Genomic DNA, 14,054 nt, shown 5'->3' with positions numbered 1-14,054 from the left:
CTAGAAGACATCTTACCCAGGTATGGTTTTCCTGCCCTGGTAGGATCAGACAATGGACCAGCTTTTATCCCACAGGTAACACAGGCAGTAGCCAAGGCGGTGGGGGCAAACTGGAAATTACATTGTGCTTATAGGCCCCAGAGCTCAGGACAGGTAGAAAGAATGAATAGAACCCTAAAAGAGACCCTTACCAAATTAACCATGGAGACTGGCGGGGACTGGGTGACTCTCCTACCGTACGCCCTTTACCGGGTTAGAAACACTCCTTACACTCTGGGTTTTACTCCCTACGAGATCATGTTTGGCAGGCCACCCCCTGTTATTCCCAGGCTTCTAGCTGAACTTATTGCTGAGTTTAAAGATCAAGAACTTTTTCTTTCCTTGAGCGGGCTCCAGAGGGCGCACGAGGACATTTGGCCGCGCCTCCGTGCCATCTACGAGGCTGGCCGGATCCCGACACCTCATCAGTACAGGCCGGGAGACTGGGTCTACGTCAAGAGGCACCACCGAGAGACTCGAGCCGCGCTGGAAGGGACCCTACATCGTGGTGTTGACAACCCCCACCGCTCTCAAGGTAGACGGCATCGCGACCTGGGTCCATCACACCCACGCTCAGCCAGCGGACCCCTCCTCTATCCGGAAGGACTTCGTCACGCGATGGGCCATCAGTCAGGACCAACACAACCCGCTCAAGCTCAAGCTACAGCGCATTCGACCTACCTAATATTGGTAACTCTGTTAACTCTGCTTGTCATTGCTCATGCTGCCGGGAGTCCCCACGCCCCCCAAAACATCACCTGGCAGATCATAGACACCAGCTCGGGGACAATACTTAATCAGACCTCCCAGAGCCACCCCAGGGACACTTGCTTCCCAGAACTTTGCGTAAACCTCCAGACTCTGTTCTCCTTGTCACCATAAATGCAGCCGGTCCCATGATTGGGTCCGTAAGCTACATGACAAGGGGGGAATGAAAGGGCGGGCCTACGCCAGCCGACTCCATCTTGTTCTGTGTCCTTCACCTTGACCACACCTCCTCCCCTTGAGTAAACCCTCCCTCACCTGCCAGACCCTTCCCCGGGACCCCTCCCCAGCCAATCGGCTGAGGCCATAGCCATTACCTCACCAACTGCCCCCAGGCCCCAATAAAACCTTTGTCCTTTTGAAACTCGCTCTCTTTCCCTGGTATCTCACCGCTGCGTCGGTGCAGGTAGGGGATTGAGCTCGAGCTAGCTCGAATAAAGGCTCTTTGCTTTTGCATCGGACTCGGCTCCCTAGTGGTCTTTGGGGATCACGAATTCTGGGCATAACAATGCCTTTCTTGATCAGTATTGCTAGAAATTTATATTTTACCAGACTTTCAAAAAATATTTCAGTTTTGATCTTATTATTCCGTTCCTTTCTATTTCACCAACTGCTGTTGTTATTTTTACTATTTCTCCTACTGTATGTTTTCTCTCTGTTCTCTTTGTTTCTAGGTTCTTTTTTAAGTAAACTCTATGCCCAACGTGGGGCTTGAACTCACAACCCCAAGATCAAGAGTGGCATGCTCTACCAACTGAGCCAGCCAGGAGCCCTTCTTTTGTTTCTAGGTTCTTAGGGTAAACACAACTCACTTATTTCCACAATCTTTTATTACAGTTAACAATGCCAGTCACAGAGTTAATATCTATTCAACTTTGATAACAACTTTGATTTGAAATGAGTAGTAACCTACTCACATCCTTTCAACCTACTCACAAGGACTTTCAGGGTCCTTTCAAGAACTGACAAAGCCATAGCCTCACTCCTGGCTTTAAGCTGTACTCATGATATATTTTAAGTCCTCTTTAGCTCACAGGAGCCAAAAGCCCGCTTCTGGGAAGTAGCTAAGGGTATTAGCCCAGATCACTTCTATTTTATTACTTGTCCACAAGGGTATTTATCTTTCTGGAGACTAGTTATGTCTCTTTGGTTTGCTGTTTGTATATTTTATCTCTCACAGCTATATATTTGGTACAGAGAAATTTAAAAAGTGAACTTCTGGAGACATCTTCATTGGAGGTCAGCCTTCTACTCTCTCTAGTCATCCATCCAGCCCCTTTTAATACTTCACTCTCTATATTACTTAAATCAATATAGAAAAGGGCCCTCAGAGCTCAGAACGCTAAGAAATTAGCAGCAGGGACCTCTGAGTGCTTTTAGATGTTTTATTTTGTCTCTTCATTTACTCTGTCATTCTATGCTAATTGAAGGTAAGGCAAGGGAATGACAATGGGAGAGGCTAAAGGGGTACCAAATCAAAAGAGACTTGTGCATGGCAAGCTGAAGACTTTTAACTTTTGTTTAATGGAAAGCTATTGGAACAATTTTGCATAAGGTGGTGATATCAGATTTATTCACTGTTAGAAAGACCATGAGAGTGGCGATAGAAAGGTAGATTACGAGGTAAAACAAGACTGGTGTCCAGTAGAACTAAAAGAAGACTCATGCAACGATCAGGTGAAAAACAGTACCAGTGGTGGTAGAAATCCATTCATTCCATCAGTTACTCAGTCATTCAACATATAAGAATCGAAGGTCTGATGTATTCATGGTATTATACTGGAAGTGAACAGGGACCAGAAAAGCAAAATCCCTGTCCTCTTTGAACTTAAAGCCTACTAAATAAGAATTAGAAATAGGTTACAGAATCAATGAGAACACTATGAACTGAGAGAACAGTCTGTGTAAGAACCTCAAGCATGAAGTAATTGGTTGACTTCCAACTCAAAGACAGGTAATCAGGTTGGAAGCCTAAGAGCCAAGAGAAAGATAGAAAACAGGCAAGAGAGGCAGGCACGGGCTAGACCACAGATGGCACCACAGACCATATTCACATTTCAACCTTTAACCTATAAAAAGTGGGAAGATACTCAAGGTAAGATTTAAGCCACAGAGTAACATAATTAGATTTAGGGGATTAGAAGGATATTGTAGAAACCAAAGTGAGATTACGATTGGTTTGGTCTTGGGGCACCTGGGTGGCTCAGTCACTTGAGCATCAGACTTTGGCTCAGGTCATAATCTCAAGGTTCGTGGGTTCAAGCCCTGTGTCGACAGCATGGAGCCTGCTTGGAATTCTCTGTCTCCCTCTTTCTCACTGCCAGCCCCCACCCCACCCCGTGCATGCTCTCCCTCTCTAAAAAATAAAATGTTAAGAAAGAATTTTAAAAAAGATTGGTTTGGTCTTTGGGAAGTTGATAGAAACACTGCAAACTTTAGATGTCATGCCTTAAGTTCTTTTAAGAATCTAAATTAACTAATTATCAAAATTAATTTAAAAAATTAAAACAAAAAGTAACAAATTTAGTCAAAAATAGTAAAAATTTAAGCAAAAATTAACTAACACAAAAGTAAAAACAAAGAAATCCTTTTAAGATAAGTAGATATGGCTTCTCCAGAAACTTAATAAAAACAAACAAAACACCTAGAGCACAAAGCTTTTAAGTAGAAATTTTAAATTGCATTTTTTTAACTGTGCTCAAAGGCAGAATAGAAGTGGGCAAGCAGACCTGGGTGAGGCTAAGAAAAGGAAATGGTAGGATATTACAAAGAATTTAGTAGTTAGAAAGGAGTAATTCCGTAAGAGAGTGGCATTAAAGTACTTACAAAAAAAAAAAAAAACACTAAGAAAACTAAAATGGAAACATCAAAGAGTGGTTACTATTTATTTGGAAAATAAAAGTTTGGTACAATGGAGTACCAAAAAAAAAGATTCATGGTTGCCACTATAGTCTCTAAGATTCTGCATGTCACAGCTTAATGTTTTAAAAAAGGAGGTGTTTGGGTGGCTCAGTGGGTTAAGTTTCTGACTTCAGCTCAGGTTATGATCTCAGGGATCATGTGTTTGAGCCCCAAACTGGGCTCTGGGCTCGCAGCTCTCAGCACAGAGCCTGCTTCAGATCCTCTGTCTCCCTCTCTCTCTCTGCCCCTCCCCTGCACATTCTCTCTCTCTCTCTCTCTCTCTCTCTCTCTCTCTCTCTCTGTCAAAAATAAAGATTAAAAAAAAGGTAGTTCTGAAAATTTGTCATTAGTATACAGAAAGACAAAATCCAGTATGAGTCCACAGAGAATACACTGATCTTTAAAAATATTCTAAATCTTCTATATAAAATTTTATTCATCTCCCTAATTCATTTTTTATAGTATAGTTAAGGATATTCCTCCAATGTTATAAAATTACTCCGTCACTTCTAAAGTCACAAATATTTCATGAATTCACATTTCTTATAAAAAGCCTCAATTAAAATGTTCAAAAATATTTAAGTAACATTCAGAAATATCTTCTGATACCATTCTATGTAACTCTCTTCGTGTTTTTTTCCGAGTTTATTAAAGGTACAGAAACATTAGTAAGAGTGTTAATGTGTACGTGCAATCAGAGATTCCAAGTATGCCACTGGTCTGTCATAGTTGTAATAACTAAAGTGGGGGAAAAACCTAAAAGGTTAGCCATACGAAGAAGAAACAAAATCAATAACCACTGCCTCTGTGTTTAGGAGGATGAAAATGAACCCAAATTCTAGAGAAAGTGATATGTAACAGTTTGATCATCTAGATATCAGAACGTGCATTTAAAGCCAACTTTATTTGAGTACAGGGACAGACATGGGAGTAAGAGCTCTGTGCAACTGCATCTAGATGCATGTAGTGTATATTTCACTATTTCCATAGCAGTCTTGAAACAGGAAGCAAATGAAGCTCCCCTCCCCCCACGACTCAGCAAGAGCATGCTCCATAACAATAGTTCAAAGGAAAGCTCTATTCTGCAGTTGCACTGATTGTTCTGTCAGCTGACCTCTGCAGAAGGGAATTGCTAACCGCTGCCTTGCTCCTTAGCTGACAAATGAATGATCGCAGCTCCATCTATTTTCACTATGGCTGCCTCTAGCCCAGGTGCTCAGACAGAGAGCCCGGTGTGACATCTTAGATCAAGATGAATTGGCACAAACTCCTGATCCAAGATTGTTTTATACCATTTAATTTAGTTTCTTCCCCTGCTTGGATGAGCACAGCTCTGGTTATGGATTTCTATTCTAATGTACTGAAGCAGGCCCTGAAAGAAGCCAATGAAGCAGCTGCTGGAGCAGGGGACTGCAGGGATACTGATCAATAGGCAAGGCATTGACCCCAGCCGTTCAGCCTCTGCAACGGCCACTGCTTGAAGGGGGAAGGGGGGCGGGGGGCAGAAGCACACATGGGCTGCTTCCAGTAGGAAATTAAACAACAGGGGCATTTGGAGAGCTCTGCCTCTAGCCCTGGTCCCCCACCTTCCCTCTGTTCCTTTTGTTTAATTACCTCAATCTTGTCTTAACTCCCACTTCTCGGGAAGGAATTAAGACTTTAGGGAAGTTTTAATAATGTACGTTAAAACAGCCATTTGTAAATTTTGTCCTGAAGCTAATAGAAAGGATCATAACAGGTGCTCTCTGCTAAGTGGCCAAAATATGAAATCTTAATTAGCTGTCAAGTATATCACTTGGTGTAATTTAAAGTTCAGCATGTGCACAGGCTCATAAGACCACTGTCCAACTGGTTATTAATACTACTGATGCTGAAATTCTATGCTATCTAATTTTTATCAGTATCCAGGTCTGAACACATCATAGCTCTTTGTTAACAAGGAGTAAGAGGAAGAAAAGGGATCCCCTAAAAGAGACACTGACTGATTAGTGACTGTATTAAGTACGGCGGCCCATCCCTACTACTATTCCAACAGTAACATACCCCAATTTCTGATTCCTTAATTTTTTAGATTTGAAGACATTTAAAATTATTGGCTTTGCCTGGGTTTGCTCTTAAATAATACAAGACAATATGCAATTAGCTGAAATGTTTTCCTATAAGTGATAATCAAATGGGAGATTTTGAAATATTAAAAGTAAAATAATTCTATAAAAGTAGGCCTTTCTACAGTTTCATTTGTCTCATGAAAATTTGGTATTTTTTCACAGAGACATGCCTCCATTTAATCATGCTAAAGGGTGACATGGAGATCCATTTTCTTGACAGGACGGTTGATCACCCTATCACAGTAAGAAAATTAATACCTTCGACTGGCCCTGTGTGGAAAACAGAAGCTGCATGCAGTGGGAAAGGACATAAATGTTCTACATTTTAAGTTGCAAACAGAATAGTTGTTCTGTGCAAAAATAATACGTTTCTTCATTATTGGGTTACTTTAAACAAACTATGAGCCTTTGATTTTATTAAAACAACCGTTTAATTCATACAGTGTTCCTCAAAAGTACATAATTGTCTTTAGATTTAGCATAATTGACTCTAGATTTACGCGAACAGGAGTAAACACTTTACTTACAGCTTAACTAGAACACAGGTAAAATATTTGAGAAGTTTAAGCTATTTAAAGGGCTGTGAGATATTGATTACCTCATTTAAAAAGCAGTCAGAGAGTGCAACCAAGAGGTCAAGATAAATTTACCAGTTTGAAGCACTTTACTAAATAACTCTAAAGATCATGTTAATTGGCTTTGTGCAGTTCCAGGGTAAAATTAATTTTATCCTAGCTTACAATAAAAGGATTAAAAGACATATTAAGTTCTTCACTTTTAACTGGAATAGGAATCAATGGATTTGAATTAGGGCGAATAGCGGTTTTACGAGACGAAGTGCCAGCATATCCTTCATATCTGCTATTAGCCTTCTATTGATGGGGCTCTGTTATTGTATTAGGTATTAAACCTCAGATAAGACCATGCTACCCGTTTACTACTCTGAGAATACAGTCTAAGAACTGTGAGAATTGACCCGGAAAAACTGTTCTCCAAAATTTAATTCTTTGTTTAGGATCGAGCATCAGAATGCTTTCCACAGAGGACTGACATATGTTTGATATTTAAAATTCTAGTCAAAATTAATGACGTAATGTGGTTGAATTAAATCGTAATTCACTTCAAGACCATAATTATCCTTAAAACTATATCACAAACATATCTTTAAGATTTTTTAAAACAGAACGTTGCATTCGGATTGGTTTAGCTCACTAATTTTACGTCAGAAATTTCTCTGGCACATGACAGAGTCCACGTGACATTCGCAATGACATCAATGTTTTCTGAATTTGGTATAAATTTCAATATACTCTAAAACATCCCTTTGGAAATTCAGAAACACTGATTTATTCATGATAAATGATGGCAATAAAATTTTAAATGTTTTTCTTTACCCTTTCCATATTTAATAAATTTTAGAATTGTACATATAGAAAAATAAATTTCTTTTACTACATATTGCCTCAGAGAACAAAAAAACTTGTATTTAGTAAGACTGCATACTAATAAATATCTGGGACTTTGTAGGATTCTATTTGAATGATCAGAAAAGAGTATGTTGCAAGATCTCACAGTGAAAACTAAATGGCATCATGTCAAGACTGTTTAATATACTAAGCTGGATTAAGCTAGAAAATAGTCTCTATCATGATCCCTTACACCTTTGTTTTATTTGCCATAAGGCATATTCAGTAATATCGTGTTTTGATTAATTATTAAAGAACAAAGTAGTTTTAATAAAGTGAACTTTATTAATACTGGCAATCTTGAGAACAGAGAAACTCAGAATTAAGATGTGATTTACTATTTACCAAGTCTGCACATGGCTAGAATAGTCTTAGCATATGCATTTAATGTTAGTCAATTAAACTACAAAAGATTTCTATTTTCAGACCAGCGAAATATTCTTCCAAATCTTCATTTTTATCTCATTTCTCTTTTCTCAATCCCAGGGATACTTTACATGTGATGTGGCATTATCAACTGATACTATGAAAAATCTATAAGATTGTATATTAAGATGAATTTAGTATGACAGTGAACTCTGTCCAATCAAAATATATTTTAAAACATGCCTTAACATAAACAGAAGAACCTAAAAGAAGCTAGGTCTTCAAAAGCAAGTTGAGTTCAAACTGTTTTTCAGGTGTACTTTAAACAAAATAACTTCAACTTTCTCCTATTATCAAAATTGATAAATGTGGTTGCCTAATGGAATATTATTTTTAAGATACGCCTTTTTAATCATTATATGGTGCTAATCAAATATGCTGACTTTACATATACATACACACATTAAGAATATATAATCATATGGGGACGCCCAGGCAGCTCAGTCAGTTAAGCGTCCCACTCTTGATTTCGGCTCAGGGCATGCTCTCAGGGTTTGTGGGTCTGAGCCCCACGTTGGGCTCTGTGCTGACAGCACAGAACCTGCTTGAGATTCTGCCGCTCTCCCTCTCTCTCTGCCCCTCCCTCACGCACACTCTCTCCCTCAAAATAAATAAACAAAAAAAAGAATATATAATTATATGCACATATATAATAGTATATAATAGTCTTAGTGTACCAAGACAGTAAAATTTAAATCTAAGTGAGCTAGAACTGGATTTTTGAGATTTTAAAAATGTGTTGTCTATGTTTTAGAATCATAATGAGAACAGTGACCCTCAGTGGAGTTTCCACAGTGTAAACTGTTTCCACATATAGTTGGCCCAGACATTTTCTACCACTACTTGCTACTTAGAGTTAAGACCAGTAAAGTACAAGGCCACAGAGATATCAACTTTGTAACAGTAATCTTCCAAATAAGCTTTGTTAACAACGGCCCGGGGTTGGGGGGGGGGGGGGGGGGGAGGGGAGATGTTTAAAATAAGCAAAACTCTTTTCATATTAATTCATTTTAGAGCCAATTTGTTTTTAAAAGAATTTAAAAGTCTAGTCTTCTTCTAATTAGATTTCAGTTATACGTTATACCCCAATTCTTGGTCAAACACTATAAAGAATTTGTTAAACAGAAACACAAAAAGGCATAGATTGGTGACCATCCAATGTGTGAAAAAGGACTCTCAGACCTCACCCTCTTGGTGGTGAATCTGGGTTTCCTAAAATTACAAGGAGAATTAGTGGGTCTATACCATTGTAAATGTAATTAAGTTTCTTTCCTTCGGCCAAGTGCTTTTGTACGAATACTGCACATTATTTTCATTTGTTGGCACACCTCAGAGCACTGCAAATCCTGCACGTTTTACATAATAAGGCACATAAATGTCGGTATGGAAAAAAAATTTAAATTGCAGATAGTTGGTGATATGGCCAACATGTGAATTTCGACCTGTGCGCCTGAAATGAATAAAACAGACCAAGTTTTCTGAATCTTCCAGTCTACCTCCTTGGGAAAAAAGATAAAAATGACAATCGTGGGGCACTTGAACATTTATTTCAAAAATTTCCCATTATTACCAAACCAGGTATGTGCACATAGAATGCTTTGAGTATTCACCTCTCACCAACATATTTTAGTTATTCTGTGACCCATCTGTCAGTGTTTTCCTATACCTACTGGGGGTGAGGGGTATAGATTTGCTCCCCAAATCTATGAGGCCTTCCCTGTTTGGGTTGCTTGTGCATGGTGTCCCCCCTCCTTTGAAAGCTGAAGTAAACAAACATGCTCTTCATTTGTATGTATGCACGATAGCCCCCTGCTGGAATACCACAGGTTCTGCAAATGCCTATCTCCTGTTGCTGCTGAAGCCATTTTAAAATAATGCCTTTGCACATATATGTATTATGTGTGTGCATTTGACAAAATACATCATATCCATTCTCCTTAAAATCAGATAAAACACTCCAAAATGATTTTCTGTTTCAAAGGAAACTTAAAATAATCACTATCATGAGGGTATGCTGATCTATTGATTATTTTGATAATTAGAAACCGTAAGCTTTGAAAGCAACTTGTATTTTCAAGTAATTCTTGTAACAAATTTTTTATTCTTCATAGACAAGTTCCACATCCTTTTCTCTATGTTATGCATTATCTTATTTTCCCCCTTATTCTCTACCTAAACATCAACAAGTCAATTTGTTTTTACTTTTAGTGCAAATACTCTCAGTTTGAGAGAAAACAGAAATTCAAAAATTCCTAAGATCTATGATATCTATGTAGTCAGAAATCTTGTAGTAAATAACTACCAAGAATAATGTTCAAGTGTTGGTTCACTTTACCTCTCAAAGGTGAATCTGAGATAACATGCCAAGTTTTAAAAGCTACAAACTAACATTAAGAATGTTATTAGCTTTTTTATGAAGAAAGATATATTTCAGAAATAGTGGTTAGAGGCTTGCAAAATTACAGAAATCTGAAAACATGGCAAATCATTCTCATAAATTCTCATACAGTTAATGTTCAGAAAAAGACACCTTCTACCAATGAGATACACCTATAAAAATACCGGAGTAGACATGATGTACTTATTTTAAAAATCAAACGAGGCACATGAAGCTTAACATTTGGGGGACTGTTAGGATACATTCTATGACAATTTGACACCTGTACATTACAGCACAGTGAAAAATAAACTGTTATACCTGAGGTCACTGTTGTTCATAAAATAACAAACTATTAATTGGATACACTTAAAAACAATTTTCGCCTAGGTATTTATCTTTATCAACTCGGTGATACAAAACCAGATCGAAGGGGATAACTGCCTTATTCTACCTTTGAGAAGTTAACAAGCACATCTGCTCATTTACAAGAAGTTTGTGGAGTATTCATTTTTCTGAGTTACTATACATTTGGTCACAATAATGAAACAATGCTTTGTAATTAAAAGTTACCATTTTTAAAAGGTTAGCTTGCAGTAAATTGGAGCATCTAAGGTATTTCTTGCCTTTATTTTTCTTAGATTATGTTATCTCGGATTTTGAAAAATGATCACCATATTTCACATGTTATTTTTCATTCTGCTTTCTTCACTACAGGTGAGTTGTTAAGTAGAAATAATGGAGCATAGTCAGGGGTAGCATAATTCCAATATCTTGGAAACTAATGGCCAGACCTTTGAAGTAACAGCAGATCTGGGAAAAGGTGTGGTGGTTAAGCCCGAAACAAAGTTTTATAGCTAAGATTTTAATAACCAAGTTGACAACAAGCAGAAATACATAAGATCTATCCTTTATATGCATCCTGTGAGCTATTGAAAACTTGATAGAGGTTAACATATGGTACAATTCCTAAAAACTAAACAAATAAAAAAAATTTTAAGGAAAAATATTTTTTAATTTAAAAGGGAAATAGAATGAGAAAAGAAATAAGGAGAAGAAATTTAAAGGGGAAATAAAAAGGTCATAGACAACTTTGACTTGTAATTTATTAATCACATTAATAGACGACCAAGAAAGTACATTAACAGATGACCAAGAAAGTAAAGCTTTGAAAAAGAAAAACAAATAAGTAAAAGTAAACTAAGCATTTGTACTAAAAGTCTAAAAGCCACTGATGAAACAAACCACAGCCTCAAGCCATTAAGGATACACGCATTATTAGCCTAGAACCTATAGAAAAAGTAGCCCATCTATATAGTCTAAGGAATATGCACATATGTAAAAGACATTTTAGTTCATTTTTCAAGGAGATTTCTAAGTAGCTCCAGAGAACTTAAAAGACAGAAATCTTGAATTTATTAGATAGCTAAACAGGATTTCCGTTTCTGATCTTGTCACATGCTCACGCTGTTATCATTTTTAAGCCACATGTAGAGAGAGGAATTATGTGCCTTTAAAATTATTATACACGTGGGGCGCCTGGGTGGCTCAGTCGGTTTAGCATCCGACTTCGGCTCACGCCATGATCTCACGATCCGTGGTGGGTTTGAGCCCCACATTGGGCTCTGTGCTGACAGCTCAGAGCCTGGAGCCTGCTTTGGATTCTGTGTCTCCCTCTCTCTCTGTCCCTCCCCCTCTCGTGCTCTGTCTCTCTTTCTCAAAAATAAACATTAAAACATTTTTTTAAATAGATAAAATTATAATAGAGGGTTTTAAAATTATTTTACATTTCCTCATCTTATGAAGATAACCAGTCTATCAAATTGACTGCAGTTGTTGCTTGGCAAATTTCTTTTTCCCAGACCTTTTTTTTTGTTTATATGATTTCTTCTCAAATAAGCATACACATACGGATATTAAAATTTACTAATATTCTCTTTCATGTGACTATGTCATATGATTTCCTATTAATTAGTTAATTCCATTTATAACTTGAATCTGAGTTGCCTATCTTGTACATATCAAATTGAAACAGTCCTTGAGCCTTGAATTTTTGCATAGCCCTTCCAATGTTTAAAAAAAGCAAAGTACATACACCTAGAGATACTGGAATTCAGTCATCGATTTGTTACTGCTCTGGATTTGGAAAAGCTACTATTCTTGAGATGAACACTAAGAGAAAAAATTAATATTTTAACCTACATATCTATGTAGTCAGATACTCTGGTTTGTAAGATGTCCCACTATTTTCAAAGACTGGTTTTTAAAAAATCTACATGATAAACACATAACGCTACGTGATAAATGTTACATGATAAACACAGAATCATTTCCTCCAAATTCTGCCTGAGTAGCTCCAATCATTATTACTCAGGAGTTGTGCAGAGATAGTTTTATAGTCTTCTCATCTTAATTCATCTTTTATTAAGACTAGAGAGCTACTTTCCTATGTAAAAACCTAGAAAATAAATGAGTATTGATGAAAAATGGACACATACATCCAGGCTGGTTCTTTTTTTACTCAACTGCTCTGGGACTTTTTGGCAGAAAAGAAGAACCCCTGCCACCCCTGCCCCCGCAAGCCCACCGGTGTCAGGGTCACGACATGGCATGGGAGGGCTGAACACAGGCAGATGCAAACTATCCTAAGCAAGAATTTAACACGTGCTTATAATTTTGCTCAAAAAGCTTTCTCTTATTAGCAAAAGAAAAAAAAACTGAATGATTTCTCCAATACTTTATCCAATGTTTTTGATTTCTACAAAACACTCACATAACAAGAAACGGTATTTACTTATGGTTAGAAAGAATGTTAAAGGTAAAACATTCCTCATTTAGAAAACAAAAAACAACAGAAAAACCTGAAGTCCATCTTTTAAATATAATAAGAATACCAGGTCCATACAATTCCATCTGCTTACTTAGGGTTCTTCACACACCTACTAATACTATATGTGTTATAATGACCTAATTATGTGCCCACTACAATCTCTCTCCAAACTCTTTCCAAAAAAAGATATACCATTAAGAATTTATTTTTTTAATTTTTTTTTTATTTACATTTTTTTTTCAACGTTTTTTATTTATTTTTGGGACAGAGAGAGACAGAGCATGAACGGGGGAGGGGCAGAGAGAGAGGGAGACACAGAATCGGAAACAGGCTCCAGGCTCCGAGCCATCAGCCCAGAGCCCGACGCGGGGCTCGAACTCACGGACCGCGAGATCGTGACCTGGCTGAAGTCGGACGCTTAACCGACTGTGCCACCCAGGCGCCCCAACCATTAAGAATTTAAAAGGAGGGGAGAAGGAGGGGCGGAGGAGGGGTGCCTGGGTGGGTGGCTCGGTCAATTAAGCAGCAGACTCTTGATTTCAGCTCAGGTCAAAATCTCACGGTTTGCGAGATTGATCCCTATGTTGGGCTCTGTACTGACAGCACAGAGCCTGCTTGGGATTCTCTCTCCTTTTCTCTCTGCCCCTCTCCTGCTCACACGTATGTGCGTTCTCTCTCTCTCTCTCTCTCTCTCTCTCTCTCTCTCTCTCAATGTAAACAAACGTTTTTTAAAGAAAAGCATTTAAAGGGAAAAGCAAACAAATCAGAAATAAAGTGTGTAAAAAATATCTCCTAGGTCTAAGACTAGATGATTGTTAGTGGAGAATTTTGGAACTTTAGAGAAAAAAGGGATCATAGAACTCTTCTCACCAAACCAATATGCATATTTTATAGATAAGGAAGATGAAGTAGTTTAAGTGTTCAAGTGACAAGGTGAAGGGCACAAAGAGACTGTCACTCATAGCGACGTCCCAGATGGATCCCTCGAATCTTCACTGGCCTGTGCATCAGTGTACGATGCATAGAAACTAGTTAATATTTGACACCTGCTCCAGGTTAAATCTTTATTAGGTATCTTCAAATCCTGTATAATTACAAATGCTTCTCAAAAGAATAGCAAGCAAATAAAATTTATAATTAGA

General features: G+C 37.9%; 1 protein-coding gene across 5 annotated transcripts in view; it reads right to left on the bottom strand.

Annotated features, from left to right (window-relative positions):
• Window positions 1-14,054, bottom strand: part of WDR7 (WD repeat domain 7) — a 363,164-nt gene that overhangs the window by 155,995 nt on the left and 193,115 nt on the right. The gene's annotated exons all lie outside the window — the stretch shown is intronic.

Source organism: Prionailurus viverrinus, chromosome D3, assembly GCF_022837055.1.
Source record: "Prionailurus viverrinus isolate Anna chromosome D3, UM_Priviv_1.0, whole genome shotgun sequence".
In the NCBI taxonomy this organism is placed as follows: Eukaryota; Metazoa; Chordata; class Mammalia; order Carnivora; family Felidae; genus Prionailurus; species Prionailurus viverrinus.
This window is presented reverse-complemented; position numbering and strand designations above follow the sequence as displayed.